Raw genomic sequence first — 16,182 nt, 5'->3', positions numbered from 1 at the left:
TGTGTGTGTACTTGTTTATGGAGCTTTGCAATTGTTAATTTTAAAATACTACATTATTGTGGCCTCTACTTTTTTATCAACAATAAATATTTTTCGATATGAACTGACCCTTTGTTTGAATCTGTATGTATGCATTACCTGTGTGTGGCTTTATTGCATTTTCTATCCTGGTTCTCACCTGTTTTAGTTTCAATAGCCTCCTGCCACTCTATATACTACAGTTATTAACGATTTTTAGGATAATAGTGTAATTTATTGCCTAAATCAGGGCATTTGAGAGTAGAAGTGTTACAGTCAATAATTATGCACAAAAACAGGCATAAACCAGGACTCTCTGGAGCAAATCAGAATCACAAGACATCTAATCATCGCCCCCCATTGCAAATGTTTTTTCTGAGTTGCCATTTGCCTTTCAATTTTTCTTAAGATTTGATGGGCAGAGATTTGAATGTTTGTAGAATCAAATCTTCTCTCTTAATAGCTTCTCCTTTTTATATTTTATTTATTTATTTATTTATTTTACTTTAAGTTCCGGGATACATGTGCAGAACGTGCAGGTTTGTTACATAGGTATACACGTGTCATGGTGGTTTGCTGCACCTATCAACCTGTCATCTAGGTTTTAAGCCCTGCATGCATTAGGTATTTGTCCTAATGCTCTCCCTTCCCTTGCCCCCCACCCCGACAAGCTCTGGTGTGTGTTCTTCCCCTCCCTGTGTCCATGTGTTCTCACTGTTCAACTCCCACTTATGAGTGAGAACATGTGGTATTTGGTTTTCTGTTCCTGTGTGTGTTTGCTGAGGACCATGGCTTCCAGCTTCATCCATGTCCCCGCAAAGGACATATTCTCATTCTTTTTTTGTTTTGTTTTATTTTTTTCAGACAGAATCTCACTCTGTCACCCAGGCTGGTGTGCAGTGACGTGATCTCCACTCACACAAGCTTCACCTCCAGGGTTCATGCCATTCTCCTGCCTCAGCCTCCCAAGTAGCTGGGACTACAGGCGCCCCCCACCACGCCAGGCTAATTTTTTGTATTTTTAGTAGAGATGGGGTTTCACTGTGTTAGCCAGAATGGTCTTGATCTCCTGACCTCGTGAGCCGCCCGCCTTGGCCTCCCAAGATCTCATTCATTTTTGTTGGCTAGATAGTATTCCATGATGTATATGTACCACATTTTCTTTATCCAGTCAGTCATTAATGGGCACTTGTATTGGTTCCATGTCTTTGCTATTGTAAATAGTGCTGCAATAAACATATGTGTGCATATCTCTTTATAGTAGAATGATTTATATTGCTTTGGGTATAAACCCAGTAATGGGATTGCTGAGTCAAATGTTATTTCTGGTTCTAGATCCCTGAGGAATCGCCACACTGTTTTCCACAATGGCTGAACTAATTTACATTCCCACCAACAGTGTAAAAGCGTTCCTATTTCTCCATAGCCTCACCAGCATGTATTGTTTCTTGACTTTTTCATAATCACCATTCTGACTGGTGTGAGATGATAGATATCTCATTGTGGTTTTGATTTGCATTTCTCTGATGATTAGTGACATTGGAGATTTTTTTCATACGTTTTTTGGCTGCATAAAATGTCTTCTTTTGAGAGTGTCTGTTCATATCCATTGCCCATTTTTTGATGGGGTTGTTTGTTTTTTTCTTATAAATTTGTTTAAGCTCCTTGTAGATTCTGGATATTAGACCTTTGTCAGATGGGTAGATTGCAAAACTTTTCTCCCATTCTGTAGGCTGTCTGTTCATTTTGATGGCAGTGTCTTTTGCTATGCAGAAGCTCTTTAGTTTATTTAGATCCCATTTGTCAATTTTGGCTTTTGTTGCAGTTGCTTTTGGCATTTTTGTCATGAAGTCTTTGTCCATGCCTATGTCCTGAATAGTATTGCCCAGGTTTTATTCTAGGGTTTTTATGGTTTTGGGTTTTACATTTAAGTCTTTAATCTATCTTGAGTTAATTTTTATATAAAGTATAACGAAGGGGTCCAGTTTCAGTTTTCTGCATATAACTAGCCAGTTTTCCCAGCATCATTTATTAAATACGGAATCCTTTTCCCCATTGCTTGTTTTCATCAGGTTTGTCAAAGATCAGATGGTTGTAGATGTGTGGTATTATTTCTGAGGTCTTCATTCTGTTCTATTGGTATATATGTCTGTTTTGGTACCAGTAACACGCTGTTTTAGTTACTGTAGCCTTGTAGTATAGTTTGAAGTCAGGTACTGTGATGCCTCCAGCTTTGTTATTTTTGCTTAGGATTGTCTTGGTTATACAAGCTCTTTTTTTGGTTCCATATGAAATTTAAAGTAGTTTTTATCTAATTCTGCAAAGAATGTCAGTGGAAGTTTGATGGATTAGCATTGAATCTATAAATTACTTTGGGCAATATGACAATTTTCACAATGTTGATTCTTCCTATTCATGAGGATGGAATGCTTTTCCATTTGTTTGTGTCTTCTCTTATTTCCTTGAGCAGTGGTTTGTAGTTCTTGAAGAGATCCTTCATGTATCTTGTTAGCTGTATTCCCAGGCATTTTATTCTCTTCGTAGCAATTGTGAATGGAGGTTCATACATGATTTGGCTCTCTGCTTGTCAATTGTTGGTATATAGGAATGCTTGTGATTTTTGCACGTGTATTTTGTATCCTGAGACTTTGCTGAAGTTGCTTATCAGCTTAAAGAGTTTTGGGGCAGAGATGATAGGGTTTTCTAAATATAGAATCACATCATCTGCAAACAGAGACAGTTTGACTTCCTCTCTTCCTATTTGAATACCATTTATTTCTTCTCTTGCTTGATTGCCCTGGCCAGAACTTCCAATACTATATTAAATAGGAGTGGTGAGAGAAGGCATCCTTGCCTTGTGCCAGTTTTCAAAGGGAATGCATACAGCTTTTGCCCATTCAGTAAGATTATGGGTTTGTCATAAATAGCTCTTATTATCTTGAAATATGTTCCATCAAAACCTAGTTTATTAAGAGTTTTTAGCATGAAAGGCTGTTGAATTTTGTCAAAGGCCTTTTCTGCATCTATTGAGGGATTCATGTGGTTTTTGTCAATGGTTCTGTTCATGTGATGGATTACGTTTATTGATTTGCATATATTGAACCAGCCTTGCATCCCAGGGATGAAGCCAACTTGATCGTGATGCATAAGCTTTTTGATGTGCTGCTGGATTTGGTTTGCCAGTATTTTATTGAGGATTTTCACATCGATATTTATCAGGGATATTGGCCTGAAGTTTTCTTTTTTTGTTCTGTCTGTATCAGGTTTTGGTATTAGGATGATGCTGGCTTCATAAAACGAGTTAGGGAGGAGTCCCTCTTTTTCAGTTGCTTAGAATCATTTCAGGAGAAATGGTACCAGCTCCTCTTTGTGCCTCTTTGTGTAGAATTTGACTGTGAATTCGTCTGGTCCTGGGCTTTTTGTGGTTAGTAGGCTATTAATTAGTGCCTCAATTTCAGAACTTGTTATTGGTCTATTCAGGGATTCAACCTCTTCCTGTGTTAGTCTTGGGAGGGTGTTTGTGTCCAGGAATTCATCTATTTCTTCTAGATTTTCTAGTTTATTTGTGTAGAGGTGTTTACAGTATTCTCTGGTGGTAGTTTGTGTTTCTGTGGGGTCAGTGGAGACATCCCCTTTATCATTTTTTATTATATCTATTTGATTCTCCTCTTTTTTCTTCTTTATTAGTTTAGCTAGTGGTCTACTTTGTTAATTTTTTCAAAAAAAAGCTACTGTATTCATTGATTTTTTGAAGGGTTTTTCCTGTCTCTATTTCTTTCAGTTCTACTCTGATCTTAGTTATTTGTCTTCTGCTAGCTTTGGGGTTAAACTGTTTGCTCTTGTTTTTCTAGTTCTTTTAATTGTGATGTTAGGATGTCAATTTGAGATCTTTCCAGCTTTCTGATGTGGGCATTTAGTGCTATAAATTTTCCTCTTAATGCTGCTTTAGCTGTGTCCCAGAGATGCTGGTACATTGCCTCTTTGTTCTCATTGGTTTCAAAGAACTTCTTGATTTCTGCCTTAAGTTCATTATTTACCCAGGAATCTTTCAGGACGAGGTTGTTCAATTTCCATGTAGTTGTGTGGTTTTGAGTGAGTTTCTTAATTCTGAGTTCTAATTTGATTGCACTGTAGTCTGAGAGACTGTTATGATTTCAGCTCTTTTGCACTTGCTGAGGAATGTTTTACTTCCAACTATGTGGTCAATTTTAGAATAAGTGCCATATGGCATTGAGAAGAATGTATATTGTGTTGATTTGGGATGGAAAGTTCTGTGGATGTCTATTAGGTCCACTTGATACAGAGCTGAGTTCAAGTTCTGAATAACCTTGTTAATTTTCTGTCTTGTTGATCTGTCTAATATTGACAGTGGGGTGTTAAAGTCTCCCTATTATTGTGTAGGAGTCTAAGTCTCTTTGTAGGTCTCTAAGAACTTGTTTTATAAATCTGAGTGCTCCTGTATTGGGTGCATATATGTTTAGGATAGTTAGCTCTTCTCAAATTGATCCGTTTAGCATTATGTAATGCCCTTCTTTGTCGTTTTTGATCTTTTTTGGCTTAAAGTCTGTTTTATCAGAGACTAGGATTGCAACCCCTGCTTTTTTTTTTTTTTTTTTTTTTTTTTTTTGCTTTTTATTTGCTTGGTAAATTTTCCTCTATTCCTTTCTTTTCAGCCTATGTGTGTCTTTGCACTTGAGATGGGTCTCCTGAATACACACACCGATGGGTCTTGACTCTTTATCCAATTTGCTACTCTGTGTCTTTTAATTGGGGCATTTAGCCCATTTACATTTAAGGTTAATATTGTTATGCGTGTATTTCATCCTGTCATCATGATGCTAGCTGGTTATTTTGCACATTATTTGACGCAGTTTCTTCATATGTCATTGGTCTTTATATTTTCTTGTATTTTTGCAGTGACTGGTAACCGGTTTTTCCTTTACATATTTAGTGCTTCCTTCAGGAGCTCTTGCAAGGCAGGCCTGGTGCTGATGAAATCCCTTAGGATTTGCTTGTTTGAAAAGGATTTTATTTCTCCTTTGCTGATGAAGCTTAGTTTGACTGGATATGAAGTTCTGGATTGAACATTCTTTTCTTTAAGAATGTTGAATATTGGCCCCCACTCTCTTCTGGCTTGTGGGGTTTCTGCTGAGAGATCTGGTGTTAGTTTGATGGACTTGCCTTTGTAGGTGACCTGACCTTTCTGTTTGGCTGCCCTTAATATTTTTCCTTTGTTTCAACCTTGAAGAATCTGACAATTATATGTCTTGGGGTTGCTCTTCTCCAGGAGAATCTTAGTGGCGGTCTCCATATTTCCTGAATTTGAATGTTGACCTGTCTTGCTAGGTTAGGTAAATTCTCCTGGATAACATCCTGAAGTATGTTTTCCAACTTGGTTCCATTCTCCCCGTCATTTTCATGTACTCCAATCAATTGTAGGTTCGGTCTTTTTACATATTCCCATATTTCTCAGAGGTTTTGTTCATTCCTTTTCATTCTTTTTGCTCTAATCTTGACTGCATGCCTTATTTCAGAGGCCTTCAAACTCTGATATCCTTTCTTCTGTTTGATCAATTTGGCTACTGCTACTTGTGTATGCTTCACAAAGTTCTCATGCCGTGTTTTTCAGCTCCATCAGGTCATTAATGTTTCTCTCTACACTGATTATTCTAGTTAGCAGCTCCTGTAACCTTTTATCAAGATTCTTAGCTTCTTTGTATTGGGTTAGAACATGCTCCTTTAACTCAATGGAGTTTGTTATTACCCACCTTCTGAAGCCTACTTCTGTCAATTCATCCATCTCATTCTACGTCCAATTCTGTGCCCTTGCTGGAGAGGTGTTGCAATCATTTGGAGGAGAAGAGGCATTCTGGCATTTGGAATTTTCTGCATTTTTGTGCTGGTTTTTCCTCGTCTTTGTGGATTTATCTACTTTTGATCTTTGAGGCTGATGACCTTTTGATGGGGTTTATTTCGGGGGGGGTGGTATTTTTGTTGATGTTGCTGTTGTTTTCTGTTTGTTAGCTTTTTTTTCTAACAGTCAGGCCCCTCTTCTGCAGGTCTGCTGCAGTTTGCTCCATGCATCAACCTGCTCCATGGGACATACCTGGATTATTTTCCCAGTACTGACACTGGTGCCCACAATACCACCTGCAAGTCAGCAGAGCAGAGCTCAGTAGGACAAACATCAGCTCTCCTGCAGGACTGTCTACACCTGGAGTAGAAGCCACAGCCACTGCCACGCTGGTCCATAGGTCTGGCCAACTAAGCTTGCAGTTGTGCCATTCACTGACCAGGCTCAGTGCCCCAACGTGCTCTCCCACACAGGAAGCTCTGGATCCTCAGAAAAGGCTTGAAAAGAACTGAAAGGTGTTCCTCTGGGATGTCATTCATGTCAAGTGCATCAGCAGCCCAGAAGGATCTCCTTCCTCACTACAGACCCCAAGCTAATTACACAAGGTTTTAACAAGATGAATTATTGATTTACCGTCCACTGCCTCAAACCAGTGTCTTGGAAATGAACACCAGAGCCTGAGAGCAGGAGGGCTCATTCTATGAATATGTGCAGGTGAAACTCTGCCTTGCAGCTCATGGAAACTCTAATCTCCCACCGATTTTATGGCAGGGAGAAGAACATGGAGCATCTCTTCCCCTTGGTTCAAATCCTGCAGGGACCACAGCTCTCCAGGGTCTTCCCCAGAACCAAGCCCATGGCCACACCAGGAACTGCTCCAAACAGAGCTTCTTGCCATGGGGCAGGGTACCACAGTCCTTCTCCCCCTAGGCTAGGGTACCCCTGGTTTCTGCTCAGGGAGTTGCAGGGGGAGTCAGGCTACAGATTCCCCACTCAAAAGCTTCTCATCTGCTTTGCATTCATCTCTTCTAGTCAGTGATGTCTTCGGTGTGCTTAACATTCAGAGCAGAGCAGTTTTTAAAACCCACCTCTTCTATATGATAAAAATATTTTCAGTAATAAGCAACTACAAATCTACAAAAATAAAAACAGTATAGTATTGGCACAGATCATCATATATATCAGTGGAACAAAATTTTCCAGAAAAAGACTACGCATATGTGATTGATTTTTTTTTTTTTTTTTTTTTTTTTTTTGAGACGGAGTTTCGCTCTTGTTGCCCAGGCTAGAGTGCAGTGGCATGATCTCGGCTCACTGCAACTTCCGCCTCCCAGGTTCAAGCGATTCTCCTACCTCAGCCTCCTGAGTAGCTGGGATTACAGGCATGTGCCACCAAGCCTGGCTAATTATTTGTATTTTTAGTAGAGACAGGGTTTCTCCATGATGGTCAGGCTGGTCTCAAACTCCTGACCTCAGGTGGCCCCCCTGCCTCAGCCTCCCAAAGTGCTAGGATTACAGGCATGAGCCACCACACCCAGCGATTAATTGATTGTTACAAAGGTGCCAAGGTAATCCAGTAGAGAAAAGATAGTCTCTTCAAATGGTGCTGGAACAAGTGAACAATCATATGCATAAAATAACTTCAACTATTACCTTCCACCATACACAAAAATTAACTCAAAATGAATCATAAACTAAATGCAGAAGCTAAAACTACAAAACTTCCAGAAGAAACATGAGGAAAAAAATTTTGTGACCTTGGTTTGAAAAGTAAGTTGTTGCTAGAATACCAAAAATGACTCATAAAAGAAGAAAATGATAAACTGAACTTGATAAAAATGAAAACCTTTTGTTTTTCAAAGAGACAATACTATGAAAATCAAAACCCACACACTGAGAGAAAATATTTACTGATAAAGGCCTGCATACCTGATAAAGGAATTGTGTCTGAATGTATATAAAGAACTCTCACAACTCAATAATAAGAAAACAAACAGTCTAACTTAAAAAGATGGGAAAAGATTTGAGGAGACACTCCACTGAGGAGAGCTATGGACGGTCAGAGGCTCCACATCCCTAGGCAAGAAGGAAATGCAAATGAGCCCTCGCCTCACACTAAAATGATTAAAATTAAGAGTATTGACAACGAGCTGGGGGCAGTGGCTCATGCCTGTAATCCCAACACTTTGGGAGACTGAGGCAGGATGATTGCTTGAGCACAGAAGTTCAAGGCCAGCCTAGGAAACACAGCAATACTTCATCTCTAACAAAATTTTTAAAATTTAAAAAAATTAGCCAGGTATGGTAGTGCATGACTTTAGTCTCAGCTACTCAGGAGGCTGAAATGGGAGCGTCGCTTAAGCCTAAGAGGTTGAGGCTGCAGTGAGCTCTATATATATATAATTTAAACTGAAGAATACTGACAAAGACACGTGATGGAGAGGTATGAAGTGACTGGAACTTTCATACTTGGCTTGTGGGAATGTAAGTAGTACCACATTTTGAAGAAGAGCTTGGCAGTTTCCAATAAAGTTAATTATATGTAATTGTCCAATGGGTTCTTCCTGCCCATTACACAGACAAAATCAATTTGCTGAGACCATGCCATTGCAGTAAATAAAGAGTTTAATTAACACAAGGCCAGCTATGCAGGATAACTCAAGTTATCACTCAATCAGTCTCCTAGAAGGGTCAGAGGTTATGGTTTTTTAAGCACTGTTTGGTGGGCCAGTGTCTAGGGAATGGGTGCTGCTGCCTGGCTGGGGATATAATCATACGGGTGTGGAAAACAATTCTTGTGTGCTGAGTCCAACTCTTTGGAGTTGGGGGCCTGGGACCAATTGAGTCACAAGCCTCAAGCCTAGGTAGCATCACCTAGTCATCAGAAATGCAGAAGTTTGGGGGAAAAAAAAGTCTCAAAAGGCCAATCTCGGGTTCTACAAAAAGAATGCCATCTACAGGAGAAACTGGAGAAGTTGCACATCTTGTGATTTCTGGAAAAATGGCTAGTATTGGTTAACTAGACCTGCATCTTAGCAGAATTCAGTCCCTCTCAAAATCCTAAGCTTGTGGGCTTTCATTAGTTTTACCAACGTGTCTTAGTTTTGGGGAAGAACTATTATCATCTTTGCTTTAAGGTTAAACTGTAAACTAAATTTCTCCCAAAGTTACCTTGGCCTATGCCAAGGAATGATCAAAGGGAGCTTGGAGTTAGAAGCAAGATGGAGTTGACTCTGTCAGATTTCTCTCACTGTCATATTTTGCAAAGGCAGTTTCACACGTATTTACCATGCAACCCCATAGTCAGAGTCACAGGTTGTAACCCAAGAGAAATCACCAAATTGTGCACCTAAAAAGGGTGAGTTTTAATCTGTGCAAATTACACCTCAATAAACTTTAAAAGTAAACAGTCAAGTGGTAATCACTAATAATCATTATTTTCTTGGTTCTTTAGATTTAAAATGGTTAACAATTTTAATGGAAGCAGAAATTTCTGCTCATGTTATTAATCAAATTCAGCAAAGTATTTCCTGCGAGAAAACAAAAGAACTTTTGTCTGAGGAATACAAGTCCTTTTAAATTGTCAGATCCAGAGAGAGATTGAATGAGACAGCAATCGCATCCTACCCCACTTTGAGCCATGTGAACATCTCCTGAAACTGCTTCCTAATGACACAAGTAGCTGTAAATTAACTGAATAATGCCACACCAGACACCATTACCCACACCCTAACAATGTACGGCCCATCACTAATCAATGTTATTTCTGCAAACCAGTGAGAATCCCTGACAAACAACTTTGTATCAGCCCCTTCCCTGTCCCCTGCTACTTTTTTTTGCCTTTAAAAACCTGCTTGTAACAAATGGAGCTCAGAGCCATGGTTACTTGAGTCTGAGTCTTTCAGGCAGCTCTCCTCACCTTGACTCAAGTAAATTCTTTAAATTATATTTTGTGTTTCAGTCTCCTCCTTTTAGCTTGACATAAGAACCAAAATTTGCTCTTACCAAAAAAAAAAAAAAAAAAGGAAAAGAAACCTCAAAAGTCATTCTCCATTTCACTGTTTTAAATTTTAATCAGAAATTAAAACTGAATGGTCACATAGAATGACAGACTTAATAACTCAAGTTCTCTTCATTGCCTTTACAGACACATTGCAATCATGTTTTATTTAGAACTGAAACCACCTCTGCAAAGATTATGACAGTGACAGAAACCTAGCATGGCCAACTCCATCTTGCTTCTAGCCTCACAGGCTGGCTATCTTCACTCATTCCTGGGTATGGACCAAGATAACCATGAGAGGAATTTGGTTTATGGTTTAACTTGGAGGCAAGGATAAAAGTCCCTCCCCAAAACTAACTCCATCCTGGCTCAGGGACTGAAACTAATAAAAGGCAGTGAGATGAGCATTACAGGAGAGGCCTGAATTCTGCTGAGATGTCAGCATAGTTCCTATAATCCCTTACTGCTCAGGAGTCATGTGGCCAGAGGTCACAAGATTTGTGATTTCCCCAATTGCTCCTATAGATAACATTACTATTGTAAAGCCTAAGGTTGGCCTTTTGAGATGTTTTTCAGATATTTTCATTCTGGTCCCTGACTGATCCCATCTGAACCCATGACTCAACTTGTCCTGTGGCCCCACCCAGAGGCAGACTCAGTGCATGAAGACCATTTTCCACATCCCTATTAATTAATCCCCAGCTAGTCAGCAGTACTCATTCCCTAGTCCCCTACCTACCAAGTTATCCATAAAAACCCTAGCCTCTGAGTTCTCAGGGAGTCTGAATGGAGTGATGACTCCAGTCCTCCCTCTCAGAGGCCTTGCATCAATTAAACTCTTTCTCTACTGCAATACCATGGCCTCAGTGAATTGGTTTTGTCTGTGCAGTAGCCAGGAAGAACCCATTGGGTGATTACAGAACCAACAGTGTAAACACAGGAATGTGGAGGACCATGGGGTTTGAAGCCATCAACTGCAAAGACACACCAGAGTCAAGCTCAGATAATCCTGCATTGCTGTGAGTGGACCCTCAAAACAAAATCCGATGGCTAAATCTAGGTGTGTCACGGGCTGCCTCTGTAGGTGAGAGTTCTCCAATTAATTATTCTGTAGAAAATACTTTTTTAAAGGATAAATAATAAATGCCTGCTAATTTGAAGCTTATATATAATATACAAACTGACAACCAAAATGAGTGATTGTGGCATAAGTCTCAAATCATCAAGGCTTTCGAGCCAGCTGGAGGATGTGCCCAGGAGAAAGTCAAGTCACAGAGGCATCTGTGGCTCTTTTATCCAAATAAGTTTCTTTTATCCAAATAGTTTCCAAATAAGAAAGGGAACAGCAGTGAGAGAAATGATTACATATTTGTGAGATTTGAGTTAACGCCAAGTAAATCTACATTTTACATAAGATAAGGTGAACATTTGAAGAAAAAGGGAATGGAGGAAGCAGAGGTCTTGGGGAGGGGTGAAGGAATGATGAGCTTAATCTCATGCTTTGTCTTTGCTCTGTACCTGGGACGGTCAGCTAGCAGTCTTTTGAAAGGCCTAGTTTCTGTTTAACTCTTAGGGAAGAAAACCTAATGGCTGTTCACAAGGGAGGGGTCAGTGAGGTTATATCTGATCTCCCGTCTCATCATGGCCATGAATTCAGCTTCCAGGGTTCCCCTGGGGTTCCATTGGCCAAGAGGGGATCCATTCAGTCAGTTGAGGGAGCTTGGAATTTCTTTATTGCTCAACACAATAAAGGAATTTTTTCAGGAAGCAATATTTTATTACTGACACTGTTTAGTATTGCCAGTGCATAGTCATAATAACAAGCAGAGAGGTGTCAGACAGTTTTATTATTGTTGTAAAATTCTCTATAGGCAAGGCCTTCACTGCCTGCACTAGAGATCCCTTCTTGGGGCACCTGTGTCAGTTTCACTGTGACCTACAGCATGGGCACTGACTTTCCCCGCTGCCAAAACCCCAGCCCCCAGCTCGTTGGATGCTCCCTGCTTCTGCCAAGAACCCTCCCCTCTTCCTAGCACTGATGCCCCCATCTCTCTTTGCACCACTTGTTGGGTGAATGTAGCAAGACCAAGTCACAGAGCCCTCAACATCCTTCTGTGGTAACCTGTCAATGAGAGGTACAACACAGACATGTCTGTTGGTTAGTCCAGTAACAGATCTCTCTGATGAAAGGATTTTAGAAGCCAAAAGAGCTCCAGTGGTGGTCTGCCTATGTGGGGGTTCCTCACAGTTTTTCAGTGCCACAAGCACCCATACGTGCATCCACCCTGTAAAACTGATGTAGCAGCTTTCACTTATTAGCTAGGAAGGCACAAGACAGGGAGTCAGAAAGCTGGCCTGGTCACTGTGCCCCTTGAATAAGACACGGATCCTTTGGACAAATCACATCCCATCTCTGGGTCTCAGTTTCCTCATCTGTAAAATCAGGGGAGCAGACCAGGAGGTCTTTAAGACTCTTCCACGCCCCAGGGTTAAATGTCTTGCCATATCTGTTACTCTGAGTTACCTAAGGCAAAACCACTGAGTGAAAATAGGGGAAATTGCCCTGTAGCTAACTTATCTGCTCATTTTTTTATCTCAAATGATTGTTTTTACTCAACTGACTGAAGGGACTTGCTGCCTGGTGTTTTTAAATCATGACAATTTTAGAAATAATGAAATTATCTTTGCAAAATTTTGACTGTGAGAGAAATCTGACATAGTTGACACCATCTTGCTTCTAACTCCAAGCTGTCCTATGTCATTCCTTGGCATAGGCCAAGCTAAGTTTGGAAGGAATTTAGTTTATAGTTTAACCTTAAAACAAGGATGATAATCGTCCTTCCCAAAACTAAACCACCTTTGTAAAACTAATGAAAGGCCACAGTTAGGGTTATAAGGGGGATTAAGATATAGGTGTAGTTAACTAATACCAGTCATTGTTCTAGAGGTCACAAGATTTGCAACTTAACCAATTGCTGCTGCAGATGACATCACTACTGTAGAACTTAAGATTGGTCTTTTGAGATAATTTTCAGATTTTTGGATTCTGGCAACTGACTGACCCCACCCAGAGGTGAACTCATGACTCATGACCCAATCAGTCCTGTGGTCCCCGTCCAGAGGCAGACTCCATGAAGGAGGACCATTTTCCACACCCCTGTGATTGCATCCCAGCCAATCAGCAGCACCCATTCCCTAGCCCTCTGCCCCCCAGACTGTTCTTGAAAACCCCTGACTCTGAGCCTTCAGAGAGACCTGAGTAAAACCTTCACCTTCCATATGGCTGGCCTGGCCTTCATTAAGCTCTTCTTTTCTTCAATACCCTGGTCTCAGTGAGCTGATCTGGTTTGTGCTGTGGCAGGAAGCACCTGTCAGGTGATTACAGTAATACATGAAAGAGGAGAGCCCAGCCTCTGAAGGAGGAGATGCTTGAGATTGTTATGCTAATGGATCAAAAATTAAGGAGAATGAGATCCAGAACAGCCCTGAAGCACCATCCCTGGGCTCTCTGAGCCACCTACTCTGTATCCACTCCCTTCCCACATCTGGTCTTTAAACACCTGCAGGGCAAGTGACACGCTCCGTGGCCTCCTGAGTTCTGTGAAGACCTCTCCAGAGTCCGTCCTTGCCTGCTACCCGGGGCCAGACGTCCCTAAAGAGCCCACTGCCCAGCGCTCAGGGCTGTGAAGATGGTGACCGAGGAGGGGCCGTCCCACCCTGAGGAGTGGGAGTGAGTAGGTGTCATCTTCAGGCTTGTTGCGGGTAGGGGGCTGCCATTATCACACCGTCACCTTCGGACGGAAGATAAAGGACACGCCCCCAACACAAAGGGTGAGGGAGGCCCTGCAGCCCTGGGCGCTGAATCCTTCTCCATATTCCAGGGCACAGAGCAGGATGAGGTGAAGGATGCTGCAGAGGTGCGGAGGTCCCAGGGAAGAAGGCAGAGGAGCAGACGGGGGCGCCTCTAGCACTTCCTTCTGTCTGGGTGTGGCCTGAACTCTACATCTCACCTGCCCAGCGACTCGGGGCAGAGGATACGTGGTTTGTGCCCATTTACAGCTTTTCAACCTGCTAATCCTCCATCGGGAAATATTGCTTGTCCACAGAAAGTTGCCTTGCCTCTCGCGAATGTGAAAGACAAGCCACGTCAGCTCTGGCACCATCATGCCACTGCAGGTCCCTGCACTGCTCTCTCCTCCGGAGCCCTCAGAGTCAGCTAAGCGCACGCGCGATGCCTGCTCTCCACACCAGGCGATGCCACCCTCCAACGCAGCCCCGCGCCCCACATGCAGTTTCTCTAACGATTGACCTACCCGTTTTTGAAAATCTGATGTTTAAGAAATGTGAAATTAAAGATTTCTAACCAGGTACACAATTGTCCATTCTTTCACAAATAACGAAGAGACGACTTTGCGATTTGGGTTTCCACAGCGCCCCACACAGAGAGGGGGCTTTCCCGCCCCTCCACGCTCTTATCCTGAAGGAAATGGGCGGTGCACGTTCTTCCAACTTCCAAATCTGTCAAATGACTGGAAGAGGGACCAAAATCACGAGTTAGATCGGGTGCATGGAGGCTAGCTGGCAGTGCACCAACCGCAGGACCTCCGCCTGCGCACTTACTAGGGGCTGTTAGGACAAAAGGAAGGCCCTGCTACCAGCATCCTGGTGCCCAAGGGGGAGCGCTAGGAGGTCCCGAGATACTGAAAGGCGGGTTCACAGGGGTACAGACCACCCCCAAAGGAAACTCCCTAGCGCCTAGTCCCTGCACCCTTGAGGGAAGCCGCCCCCAGGCCCTGTTCTAGTCAAAGTTGATCGGCAGCCTATAGGCTGACCCTCGCAGGACCCACCACAGGGAGGGACACAGGCAGACCCTCGCGGGACCCACCTGGCCGGACCCACCACGCGGGAGGGGCACAGGGCTGGGAGGCAAGGCGCATCTATTGACAGCAAATCAGAGAGGCCCTGGTAGGCTAGCATTGGGCCAAAAATCATCTGATGTGAGGTCCTGCATTTGACCTCAAACATCAATTATCCAGAAATGATATGGAAGAGATTCAAATTATCAGCAGTTCCTGTGGAAATGCAGAACACTTTTAACTCCTCAGAAGCTTCCATATGAACCAACACTGACTTGGCTATTAGAACTGTTAGTGCATGAACTGGGGCATCTGCAGAGGCTCCAAGGAATTCTGTGGCTGCTGCCAGTCACCTCCCTGCCTCTGCCTCCATCACCCTCACATCACTAGTATCCACTCTGTCTTCATCTTGCAGTTCATACCTGAGCTTCAAACATGTTTCAACTACCCACAAGGCCTTTCCTCCTGAGCATCTCACAGACACCTAAAAGTGAACATGGCACCCACTGTCCACCTGCCACAATCACGCCATGACCGTTCCTGTCAAGCCAGCAGCCCAATTCCCATGGCTCCAGATGGCCCCAGCACCAGCACAGCTCCCAGCCTAGATGCTTGAGCGTTGTCTCAAATCTGTGCCTGTTCCTCTTCCTTGCTCTCTGCCAACTCCACTTACCATATGGCATCCTCTGCTGACCAGTGACTGCCCGCCCTGGCTCTGGCCTCCAGCATCTCCTGCCATCAGCACCCCCTGCCTGGACCACAGCAACAGCCTCCTATTTGGTCTCTTTTCTTCATTTCACTTCCTCTGGTCCATTCACTGAAGAGCAAGCAGAATTATTTTTCAAAATGCAATTCCAATTGTTATCACACCCCTTCTCCACATTCCTCATCTGCAGAGTCAACCCAAATCCTGCAGCAAGGCTTCTGCAGGCCCTCGAGACCCAGCACCTGCACCCTCTCCCAACCTGCCTGCCACTCCCAGTCCATGAATGCTGTACATTCGTCCCTACCACGCTGTCAGTAGGCACTGTCAATAGGCACTCCCATTTCAGCCCACCCCAGCCCCTTGGTAAGTCTCCACCCCTCCTAGCAAACGTCCATTCTGTGAAGAGCTCCCCACTCCAAAAGCAATCTTCTCCCCTCTGCTTGAATGTTCTCCAGTGATGGCACTCATCACACTATATATGAATTTCTGCTTACATGTCAGTCTCAAACACAAGACTGAGCAACTTGAGGGCAAGACCATGTCTTGTTTCTGTAACCCCAGCAACAGGCTCAGAGTCTTCAAATGCTTACTAAAGAAAAGTTAGTTAGCTAGTAGGTAGTTAGTTAGTTAATGCCTAAATAAATGGCTGGATGGATGGAGGAAGGTTTGGGTAGATGGAGGTTTCAGTGGAGGGAGCTAGGGGAGGGAGTTTTGGGTGGAAGCAGGTTTGCAGGGAGGGAACTGT

At 42.8% G+C, this 16,182-nt stretch overlaps 2 long non-coding RNA genes across 2 annotated transcripts in view; one reads left to right on the top strand and one right to left on the bottom strand.

Annotated features, from left to right (window-relative positions):
- The window catches only part of LOC114670423 (uncharacterized), a 45,507-nt gene extending 29,959 nt beyond the window's left edge, over positions 1–15,548 (bottom strand). Inside the window, exon 1 of the long non-coding RNA XR_003720018.2 lies at positions 15,405–15,548. This is a non-coding gene — a long non-coding RNA (uncharacterized LOC114670423). The remainder of the gene's footprint in view (positions 1–15,404) is intronic.
- On the top strand, positions 9,867–14,243 carry LOC144332016 (uncharacterized). Its single transcript, XR_013399703.1, has 2 exons — positions 9,867–13,609; positions 13,757–14,243. It is a non-coding gene; the product is annotated as an uncharacterized LOC144332016 (long non-coding RNA).
- Positions 15,549–16,182: the final 634 nt, after the last annotated feature.

This window comes from Macaca mulatta, chromosome 10 (genome assembly GCF_049350105.2).
Source record: "Macaca mulatta isolate MMU2019108-1 chromosome 10, T2T-MMU8v2.0, whole genome shotgun sequence".
Classification (NCBI taxonomy): Eukaryota; Metazoa; Chordata; class Mammalia; order Primates; family Cercopithecidae; genus Macaca; species Macaca mulatta.
The sequence above is the reverse complement of the archived record's forward strand: the minus strand, read 5'-3'. Positions and strand labels throughout refer to the sequence as shown.